General features: G+C 49.4%; 1 protein-coding gene across 15 annotated transcripts in view; it reads right to left on the reverse strand.

The window, feature by feature from the left end:
* The window catches only part of PPP6R3 (protein phosphatase 6 regulatory subunit 3), a 91,422-nt gene extending 81,488 nt beyond the window's left edge, over nt 1-9,934 (reverse strand). For all 15 annotated transcript variants that reach the window (XM_077766538.1, XM_077766536.1, XM_077766534.1 and 12 more), the window contains exon 1: nt 9,783-9,934. The gene's annotated coding sequence lies outside the window, so the exon portion shown is untranslated. The remainder of the gene's footprint in view (nt 1-9,782) is intronic.
* Between the last annotated feature and the right edge of the window lie 66 nt (nt 9,935-10,000).

Raw genomic sequence — 10,000 nt, forward strand, 5'->3', positions numbered from 1 at the left:
GAAAAGGTAAAAAAGGTGATACAATTCAAAGTCATCAGAAAATTCTTAGGGGCGTGGAGCCTGGGTGACTCAGTTGGTGAAAGCTCAGGTCACGACCTCAGGGTTCCTGGGTTCGGCCCCACGTCGGGCTCTGAGCTGACAGCTCGGAACCGGGAGCCTGCTTCGGATTCTGTGTGTCCCTCTCTCTGCCCCACCCCAGCTTGCGCTCTGTCTCTTTCAAAATAAATGAATGTTAAAAAAAATTTTTTTTAATAAAAAAAAAAAAAGAAAGAAGAAAAATTCTCATGGGCTCCAGTAGTAGATTTTCAATCTCAAGCCCCAGGATTCTCTGAATCACTGAAACCACATAGGAGCATCAACAATCTGAGCCAAACATGAGAGAGAAGCATCCCGTAACCAGGACACAGGAGGGGTGCCGCATGCGGACACGGGAGCCACCTCCTGTTCAGCACCGCGGCCATCAGACCTCTGGGGAAGCCCAAGACCCTTACAAAGGGGACGAATAGGTCAAAATTAGGCACAACCGGGGGGGACTCTCCACGACAACAGTGTGTGGAGACTCAGGGGCGCCCTTGGTGCCCGACACTGATCACGCAAGAACAAGAGAACAAGCACGTGCTGCCTGGCAGCTTCCGGAAGTTCCTGGTCCCCAGTGTCAAGGAGCCTGAAGTGCCGCTGATTTACAACAAATCTCACCGTGCAGGGGCCGCTCACAGCATCTCCTCCGAGAAGCACCAAGCCACTGCGGGAAGGGCAGCCCAGCTGGCCATCCGAGTCACCAATCCTCATGCCAGGCTACACAGCCGAGGAAATGAAAAGACGGACGGCCTATGCGCACGTCCTATTTTATTAATAAAACCATAAAACTACCAAACAAAAAGAAGAGAGGGGGGAGGCAGCTTCTACCTGGCACAGCACAGGTCAGTGTCTCCGTCTGTGGCTACAGGGGGCGGCCCAGCAAGAGAGCTGTGGCCTGAGAACCGCACAGCTAGAAAGGGCCCCCACGCCAACAGCCAGGGCACAGAACATCCAATCTGCCCAAGTTTTACAAAGTGAAGCCAAGGAACATGTAAGTTTTGAGCCGTCTAACTTGAAGTAGCAGTGGCTGCTGTATTACTCACGTACCTGTTAGAGACAAGAGGCCCAAAAAGAACAGCCTCTCCAAATTAGCTCCAAATTCTAGAGCAAACTGAGAATGCTATTAAGATGATTTTGGAAAAAAAGGCTAAAGGGCCACCTGGGTGGCTCAGGGGGTTGAAGGCCCAACTCTTGATTTTGGCGCAGGTCATGATCTCACGGTTTGTGAGATCGAGCCCCAAGCTGGGCGCTGCACTAACAATGCACAGCCTGTTTGAGATTCTCTCTCTTCCTCTCTCTCTGCCCCTCCCTTGCTCTCTCCCTCTCTCTCTCTCTCTCTCAAAATAAATATATTTAAAAAATAATAAAGAAAAAGGGCCCAAAAGAAATAGACTTCAGATCAAGAATAAGCTAACTATGCTAGTTAATTTGTAGTCATAACCAATTCTGTAACAGAAACCGGAACTGGCAAATTGGTCACAGAAACAGCTGAAGTCCCCTTTTTAGCTTCAGCTATTCACCTTCCATCTTCCTCGCCCAGCAAACTTTCATCAGGCCGCACTTCCTCATGAAACATCCGCGTCAGTCTCCAGAGTCCCTGGGGCCGAGGCACCAGGCTGCTATCCCAGGAGGGGCCCGCCTTCATGGCCATCTCAAAGCCGGCAAGCTCAAGTGCAAGGAAAGGAATAGCAAACTTGTGGGCTGCTGCGTATCTGCTCAGGAATAAAAGTTCAGGGTCACACAGAGAACTGAATGGTTCTTATGGTCCTTACAGCTCCTTACAACACACAATCTTGAGTCCCGTCCAGCTACCCCACAGTCTGGTGAACTGTCCTGACAGTGCAACTTTCTATTATAGGTGGAAACCCAACGACCAAGAGCTACCCATGGAGCGGCCCCCACAGGCCGGACTCGGGGATGATCCGTGGAGATACACCCTAGATGGAGACCTCGAAACCACCTTTCATGGTTTTGTTCTTGTTTTGCATACGGAGAAACCAAGATTCTCAGAGGTCAGGTGACCTACCAAAGCCCCGATCAGGTAACGTGCCAGCCAGAACTGGGCCCACACCCAGGCCTGTGAAGCCCCGAGTGTGCCCCGCCCATCAGAGCACCCCTTCCCAGCACAGGGCGGGAGCAGCTGCTGAGCGCCGGGCCGAGGCGAGCCTGTGCGCGCTCAGACCTGCGGAGCTCAGACTTGGCAACGTGGAGACCAAGCCGCGCACTCCTGGCTCAGGACACGCTGGTCCACAGGAACGGCCTATCTTGGTGTCTAAGGCAAAGACCAGCCGGCTGGATGGCTCAGCCAGGGCACGGGTGGGGACACCAGGAGCCCAGCTCTCATGGCCAGCGACTGTATCAGTCAGTTCACCAAGATGCCAAGGGCTTATCAAAATGCACAGAAAACATGAGGATCAGTATTCAAAATATTTCTAAACATGATGAAATGAAGAGAAATTTACTTAGTGTGACCTATATTTTAGATAAAGATCAAAAAACATGATTGAGGGGAGGGAGGCAACACCAGGCATAAGAAAAAAGGTAACGTACAGAGAGACACAGGCCCAAACGTTTAGTTGATTGTAAGCTCAACATAAAGTCATATTATGATGTGACTAATAAGCAAAGCAGCCTCAGGATATCTAAGTCACAGATGAATCTTGTCTAAGGCCGTGGAAGACACTAATCTGAGTGTAGCCTGCCCCGGGCAGATCACCTCCTTGCCCGGCAATACCATACCCTGTTCTGGGGAGGAGGAAGACACTGCTGACCACATGGCACCCACAGGGATGACCAGGCGGAAGGACTCGCCACTTCAGGGATAAAATAACTAGCTTTGGGGCACCTGGGTGGCTTAGGTGGTTAAGTGTCCGACTTTGGCTCAGGTCATGATCTCGTGGGCTTTGAGTCTGAGCCCTGCATCAGGCTCTGTGCTGACAGCTCAGAGTCTAGAGCCTGCTTCGGATTCTGTCTGTTTTGTCTGTCTCTCTCTCTAAAATAAATATTAAAAAATTTTAAATAATAACTAGCTTTGCATATCTTCAAGCTCTTTTATACTACCATTTATAGTTCCCAAACATAAAATGAGAGCCAGCGAGTGAAAAAATACAGAGCACGTGCAAGCAGTAGAAGCAGGAACTCGTTAAAGATCAGGCTAAAGGTTATGCTAACACGTGCAAAGCCTGGATAACAGGAGAGCGTGTGCCGGGAGAAGGGCCACAGTGAGGAGCGCCGTGGTGTCTGACGAACCTCCTCTCAAGTCCAACTGATATAAAAGGCAGGGCTTCATCGGGAATGACACGAGGCCTCAACAGGAAAACAGAAAGAATTACGCAACCTACCAGATGTTTACTGGGTTGAACCCCACACAAGTCTGCACTCCTCTGGAACTCTAGCAAGACAGCAATCAAGGACAGAGAGAAAGAAACAATGCCAGCAAATTCATGAAAAGACAGAAAGTGGAGAAATAATTCAGAAAGTCCAACATCCAAGTAATTTGAGTTTTAGAAGAACATATTATAATCCACTACTGCTTGCCTCATCGAAACAACCCCGAAACAACAACCTCATCAAAACAAAGACCAGGACGCTGCCCCCTGGGCCGTGCGCCCCCGATCACACTGGGTGCTGACACAGACTTCTACAGCACAGTGTGAAATTCCAAAGCATCACAGATAAAGACAGTATCTCAACTTTTCTAGTGAGGAAAAAACAATCAAAAAAGGACTGGAAATTAGAATGACATCCGCTTCCTCGACAGTAATTCTAGAAAAGAGCACTTTAGGACATGGAAGGTCGGAAAGATTTATTCATGCTTTTTCAAAAAGCTACTAGAAAATGGGCTCCACCAAAGTGTGGCAATAAGCCAGGAGGGGGCCCTGGCCGGCTTAATGGGTGGAGCATACGACTCTTGATCTCGGGGTTGTGGGTTTGAGCCCCATGATAGGTATAGAGATTAATTAAAAATAAAATCTTCAAGGGGCGCCTGGGTGGTGGTTAAGTGTCAGACTTCGGCTCAGGTCATGATCTCGCAATACCCGAGTTTAAGTCCCGCGTCGGGCTCTGTGCTGACAGCTCAGAACCTGGAGCTGCTTCAGATGCCATGTCTCCCTCTCTCTCTGACCCTCCTGTGCTTCCACGCTGTCTCTCTCTCTCAAAAAATAAATATTTTTAAAAAAATGAATAAATGTCCAAAAAAAAAAAAAAAAAAAGTGAGCCAGATTAGAAAGCACTCCCTACAGGCACACGACTTACAAAGCCGGAAGGAGGGAACCAGGAGGAACAGCCAGGAGATGAAGAGTTAAGGAACTAAGGCAGGAGGAAGGGAGGGGACAGGAGAGACGAGGAGCAGGTGACTGCAGCCCTGCTGTGCACCTTGGGGCACTACCTGGCTGTGAAAGCTGTGCACCTGCATCAACGACATGCCCACACAGGATGGATATTACGAGAGGACGCAAACCACAGCAGCACCCAGCACACTCCCGGCCCCCAGTAAGAGCTGTGACGGCAGCTCAGTCTGCGATCGGCCCGGTCGTGCGGGAGGCAGGAGGTGGCCGTGCATGCTGCCGCGTCTGTGTATAAAACACGAGCGAACAAAGAAACGGGACAAGCCAACCGACCAGGCCAGCCAACAGCACAACCACATCGCTGGCTTCTCACAGGCGCCCCATTAGGTCCCTTTTTCACCCCGTTCTTCCTGCCAGCAGCGTGCGAGCCAACTGCAGGGCCCCGGGCCTCCCGGGGGGACGGCACTGAGGCTGCCACAGCTTGTCTGGCGCCTGGTTTTACGAAGCCGAGCAAAGAATGATTTTCAGGGGTTTTTTTTGGGGGGGGGTACAAAATCACAAGCACGACATCCCAGGACTTGTGAGAACTCTCTGAAATTCACCTAAGCTTTCCGGAGTCGCAGCCACCCCGCTCCTTTACACAGTCCCTGGCTGCTGCGTGGGACAGACCGCGGGCAGCGCTCTCACCTCGCTGCACTGCTCCTGTTTCCAGATCACAGCGACACGACAGGACGTGCTGTGCGTGCCCCGTGCGGAGCTGTGAGACTGTAGTTTCCTGTCGTCTGTGCATCCCCGCAGCGGCCCAATGAGAAAAGAGGAACGGACCTCACGCGCCGCGCCCCTAAGACACGGCGGGACGGGGTTCCTTTGCCACGATGCCTGCTCCGCCAGCGCGCCTCACGTGTGCCAGGAGAACACAGGCTCCGTCCGCGCTGCCAGACGAAGCAGTCACTATGGTGCCCCTCGCACGGGGGAAGGCCACATCAGAAATGCTTAAAAATGTTAAATGCTAACCATTTTGGATGGATAGCTTTTTGTTTTTGCTTACTTAGTCTTGAGAGACAGAGAGAAAGAGAAAGCAAGTGAGCGGGGTAGGGGCAGAGAGGGGGACAGAGGATCCCAAAAGGGCTCTGTGCTCACAGCAGAGAGCCTGACGTGGGGCTCGAACTCAAGCCGTGAGATCATGACCTGAGCCAAAGTCCGATGCTTAACTGACTGAGCCACCCGGTGCCCCAGAAAAACTTAAACATTAAGAAAAAAAATTTTAACGTTTATTTTTGAGAGAGAGAAAGAGAAAGAGAATGAGAAAGTGAGCGGGGGAGGAGCAGAGAAAGAGAGAGACACAGAATTCAAAGCAGGCTCCAGGCTCTGAGCTGTCAGCACAGAGCCCGATGTGGGGCTTGAACTCACAAACTGAGATCATGACCTGAGCTGAAGTCGGATGATTCACCAACTGAGCCACCCAGGTGAGCCAGAACTTAAACATTTTAAATGGAAAAATCTCCTGACAGGAGAATTTCTTCACAAAAATAAAAACTGAAAAGGAGACTTCAAGCAAAGCTGGCCTCCAAGTGGCCTGTTGGCCGAGGGTGGGGGGGCCAGTGACGGTTTTCCTCGGGAACCTGGTGGAGCTCAGACACCACCGACGCAGCTCAGCTGCTGGGCCCAGAGGAGCTGGAAATGGCGACAAAGGAGTCTCTTGGAACAGCTCACACGGAACAACCACAGGTGAGTGTTTTCGGAGAAGCCGAGTGCAGATGAAGTCACTACAACACGCAGCAGAATCCGCTGCGACGTGTCACAGCTGATGGCAGTGAAATCACGTGTGGAACAAAAAAACAACTTAATGGGACAAATTTCCATTGTTGTAAAAATGCAACGTTTAAAGCTAATGGTTAGTTTCTTTTTATTTTCATCAGCAGGTACATCGAGAGGTGTGCAAGGTTCCTCCCGCGTCACTGGCCAGTAACGTCAACAGCGAACCTCCCGGACTCTTGGAGCCGTAACTGCCGTGTCACATGGCCGGCAGCTCGTCAAGGGTTAATGTGTTTTTGCAACTTCTTGAGCTCCGGGCCAAGACTGAAGTTTTCCTGAATGAGAAAAACAACTCTCAACCACTACTACTGGACACCGAATGGCTCTGGAAACTGGCCTTGGCTGAAATCTTGATGTTTCTTAATCAACTCAGCCTAAAACTCCAAGGCTGACCGGCACCGATCTGCAAAGTTTCCACCGCGGTAAGGTCGTTTCAGCGACAGCTTTGCTGGGATTAGAAATTCAAGCTGCTGCACACTTGTCCCCCTGCTGTTAGGAGTTAAAATGAAGTGAGATCCCCGTTCTCACACACATTTGCAGCGGGTCCATTTTCTGAGCTCAAACTACAGTTCAATAGCATTTTACAGACCCGAACGCAAACATGAAGCAGGTTTTCCTATTGCAAAACCCATACAGCCACACACTCGAAGAGGCTTTTCCTAACTGTCACGTGCAAGCGCTTAATCTACCAGGTAAGAGAATCTAACAGGAGTCTGTACGTGCCTCCCGATGAGGACGGTACGAGCTTGTAGACCGGTCTCGGAATGTGGCGGCAGCTATCTGTGTAAAAAGACATTGCCCAAGACAAAACACATAAAACCTCATTACAGATCAGCACTAATAGGTTAGATGGACATCTGCAACAGGGTGGCGGGGCGGGGCTGGGGCTCTGACACCCATTAGGTGACATGTTATCCACCCTGAAGAATTCTATCCTTCTCATTAGCAGATCTGTATTCCAGAAAACTGAATTCCGGTGTCTTTATATTTCTAATTCCATCAGTAAGATCTGTGAAAATCTGCTCTTATTATATAAATACCTTTCTAATACCCTCTTCTTTGCCTCTTGGTCTACAGCATTTCCTCTCTGGGTCTTGTAAGCCCTGGTCTGAAGAGCCCTGCACTCCCAGGGCTGCTCCCCTTTGGGAACCCTGCTCAGCCACCCACGCAGATGCTAGGGCTCCCGGAGACTACTGGGTAACTTCGTAAGAGAAGCGTTCAGCCGACATCAGGCAGCATCTGATGAGCAGAGGGAGTGAAAAAAGAAACTGGAGGGATACAGCTAACGGCCAGGAAGTGCTCTGTAAATTCCCGCAGCTAAGAAGAGTCTTTGTCAGCAAAGAAAAACAAAATTAAAAAAGAGAGAGAGAAAGAAAGAGAGGGAGACAGTCTAAAATGTCATCCTGAGAAATCTCTCTCACTTAACGATTTATGATGCCCACCACCTAAGAGTACCAGGTACAATGGAGAAGTCAAAACACCTTGCTCCTGGCATGATTAAATCTACTCACGGAGAAAAAATAGTCCTAAAAGAATTTAATGAGATATTCTAAGAGCTCACAAGGGAGTGGCCACAGAGGAACTGGAACAATACAGAAAGGTTTGACCAAAAAGGTAGAAAGAGAGTGGAGCCCTAGAAACGGGGGGATCAAATACACAGGATAATAATAAAACCGTATGATGGGTAAAGGGGGTCAAAGGTACAGATTTCAAGTTATAAAATAAATAAGTCAGGAGATGTAAGGTACAGCACGGTGACTATAGTCAATAATCCTGTGTTACAGATTTCAACGTTGCTATGTAAGATCTTAAAAGTTCTCATTACAAGAAAAACATGTAACTGGTAACAAAAGTCAACTAAACTCACTATGGAGATCATTTCACTACATACGCAAATACCAAGTCACTATGTAGTACACCTGAAACTCACACGTTATGTCCCAATTATATCTCAATTTTTAACAGGCTCATATGTGTACTATTATAGAAACAGTTCCTGAAATCATTCTTGAAACTCTGGTGTCAGAGTAGAAAAGTGAAAGGCATATAAATGGTACAATTTACCAACAGACAATGGTCCAATAAACAGAAAAGAGACGTTCGGCCTCTAGAATAACCAGCTGGATTCAAGCCGGAGGTCTCCGTGGATCTAAAACTAGTGCCCTCCTCCTGTCACCACCAGCTCTGAACCGGCTGCTGAAAAAGGCAAAACGACAGCTCACATGTGTCACATGATCATCCATGTTGTAAACGGGCCTGAAGGTCGGTCGGACCACAGCTCATAACTACATGGTCCTGACCTTCTCAAATCTGAACCCTGGACTTGGGCTGAATTCTGCTTGCAGTCAGGCAGGCGGGAAGTGGAAGAGGCTTTACCCACAAGGTCAGAAGGTAGCCCCAGGCAGAGGAAGAGAAGGGCTGATCCCATGACACACCCCCTCCCCCTTAAAAAAATTTTTTTTTAAAAAGCCTTAGGAGGAAAGGTAGCCAAGAGGTGAATGGATACGTGGGAGAGAAGCCTCTCCAGCAGGACTTTTACAGAAGAGCAGGGAGAAGAAGTTGGGGAAGTAAGAACCTTAAACATCAGGCTGGGGAGCGGGAGCTTCACTGTGTAAGCACAAAGACGGAGGGGGCCATTCACGAGGGGTGGAGGGGGAGGCAGCCCCGGGGATCAGGAGCAGTGATGGGCACAACAGTCACTCTGTGTCTCCTGAGATGACGAAGCCTGAGTCATTATGCCCGTCTCCTCCTCAAGATACAATGGAGCAAATGAAAATGGACTAAAAGTATGTCACGTCCCCCAAAAGACCCCACTGGGCCATTTTCTGAAATACCAACCAAGCACAAAGTCAGATATGCCAAGCCAACCTCTTGGTCTTTAATAAAAAAATTTCAGGGGCACTGGGTGGCTCAGTCGGTTAAGTGTCATACTTTGGCTCAGGTCAAGATCTCGTGGTTCGTGGGTTCGAGCCCCACGTCGGGCTCTGTGCTGACGCTAGCTCAGAGCCTAGAGCCCGTTTCAGATTCTGTGTCTCCCTCTCTCTCTGACCCTCCCCTGCTCATGCTGTCTCTGTCTGTCTGTCTCACTCTCTCTCAGAAATAAATAAAACATTAAGAAATAAAAAATTTCAGTAACGAGTTCCAAAATGATAGCAATTAGGACTCACCAGGAGTCAAGATGGCTGGATAAAAACCAGAGATGTCCTCTGGCTGGCGTAAAATAAAAACAAAATCATCTCAATCTCTCTCTCTCTCTCTCTCTCTCTGTCACAGGTGATATGGACGCAGCAGCGGGGCCCCTCTGAGCAGTCTTCCTTTGAACACTACTCCAGTTGGCCAGGACTGGCTGCCCGTTGGGGGTCAGGGCGACCCCCCCAGAAACCAGGAACCCCGTGGGAACTGCACATTCCACATCCTCCCGGAGCAGACTGCGGGGCTGCTATTTAACTTCCTAAACCCCCCCTTCCCACCACCCAAATGCCGCGGAGCCATACTGTACCTGGCCCGGCCCTGGCTGCCCTAGGCTCCAGGGTGTCCCAACAGAACACTGCTCTCCTCGATGCAACTCACAGAAGGAACGCCTGATAATCTTAATGGTCTTACCTTTCAAACCAAGTTTAAAAATTAAAAGAAATGTTTTCTTCTCTGTGGCTCCTTGCCCATTACAGGTTATCCTGGTAACAGTTGTCTTCCAATTTACTGCATTAGCAGATTAGCAGGAGGAAAGCGGGGTGTGGGAGCGAACAGAAGCTCTCCTACGAAGAAAAAAAGAGCATATGGTCACAGTGTGTTCTGTTTGGGTCTGATGACAGCTGTCATTA

This window comes from Crocuta crocuta, unplaced genomic scaffold (genome assembly GCF_008692635.1).
Source record: "Crocuta crocuta isolate KB4526 unplaced genomic scaffold, BGI_CrCroc_1.0 scaffold636, whole genome shotgun sequence".
In the NCBI taxonomy this organism is placed as follows: domain Eukaryota; kingdom Metazoa; phylum Chordata; class Mammalia; order Carnivora; family Hyaenidae; genus Crocuta; species Crocuta crocuta.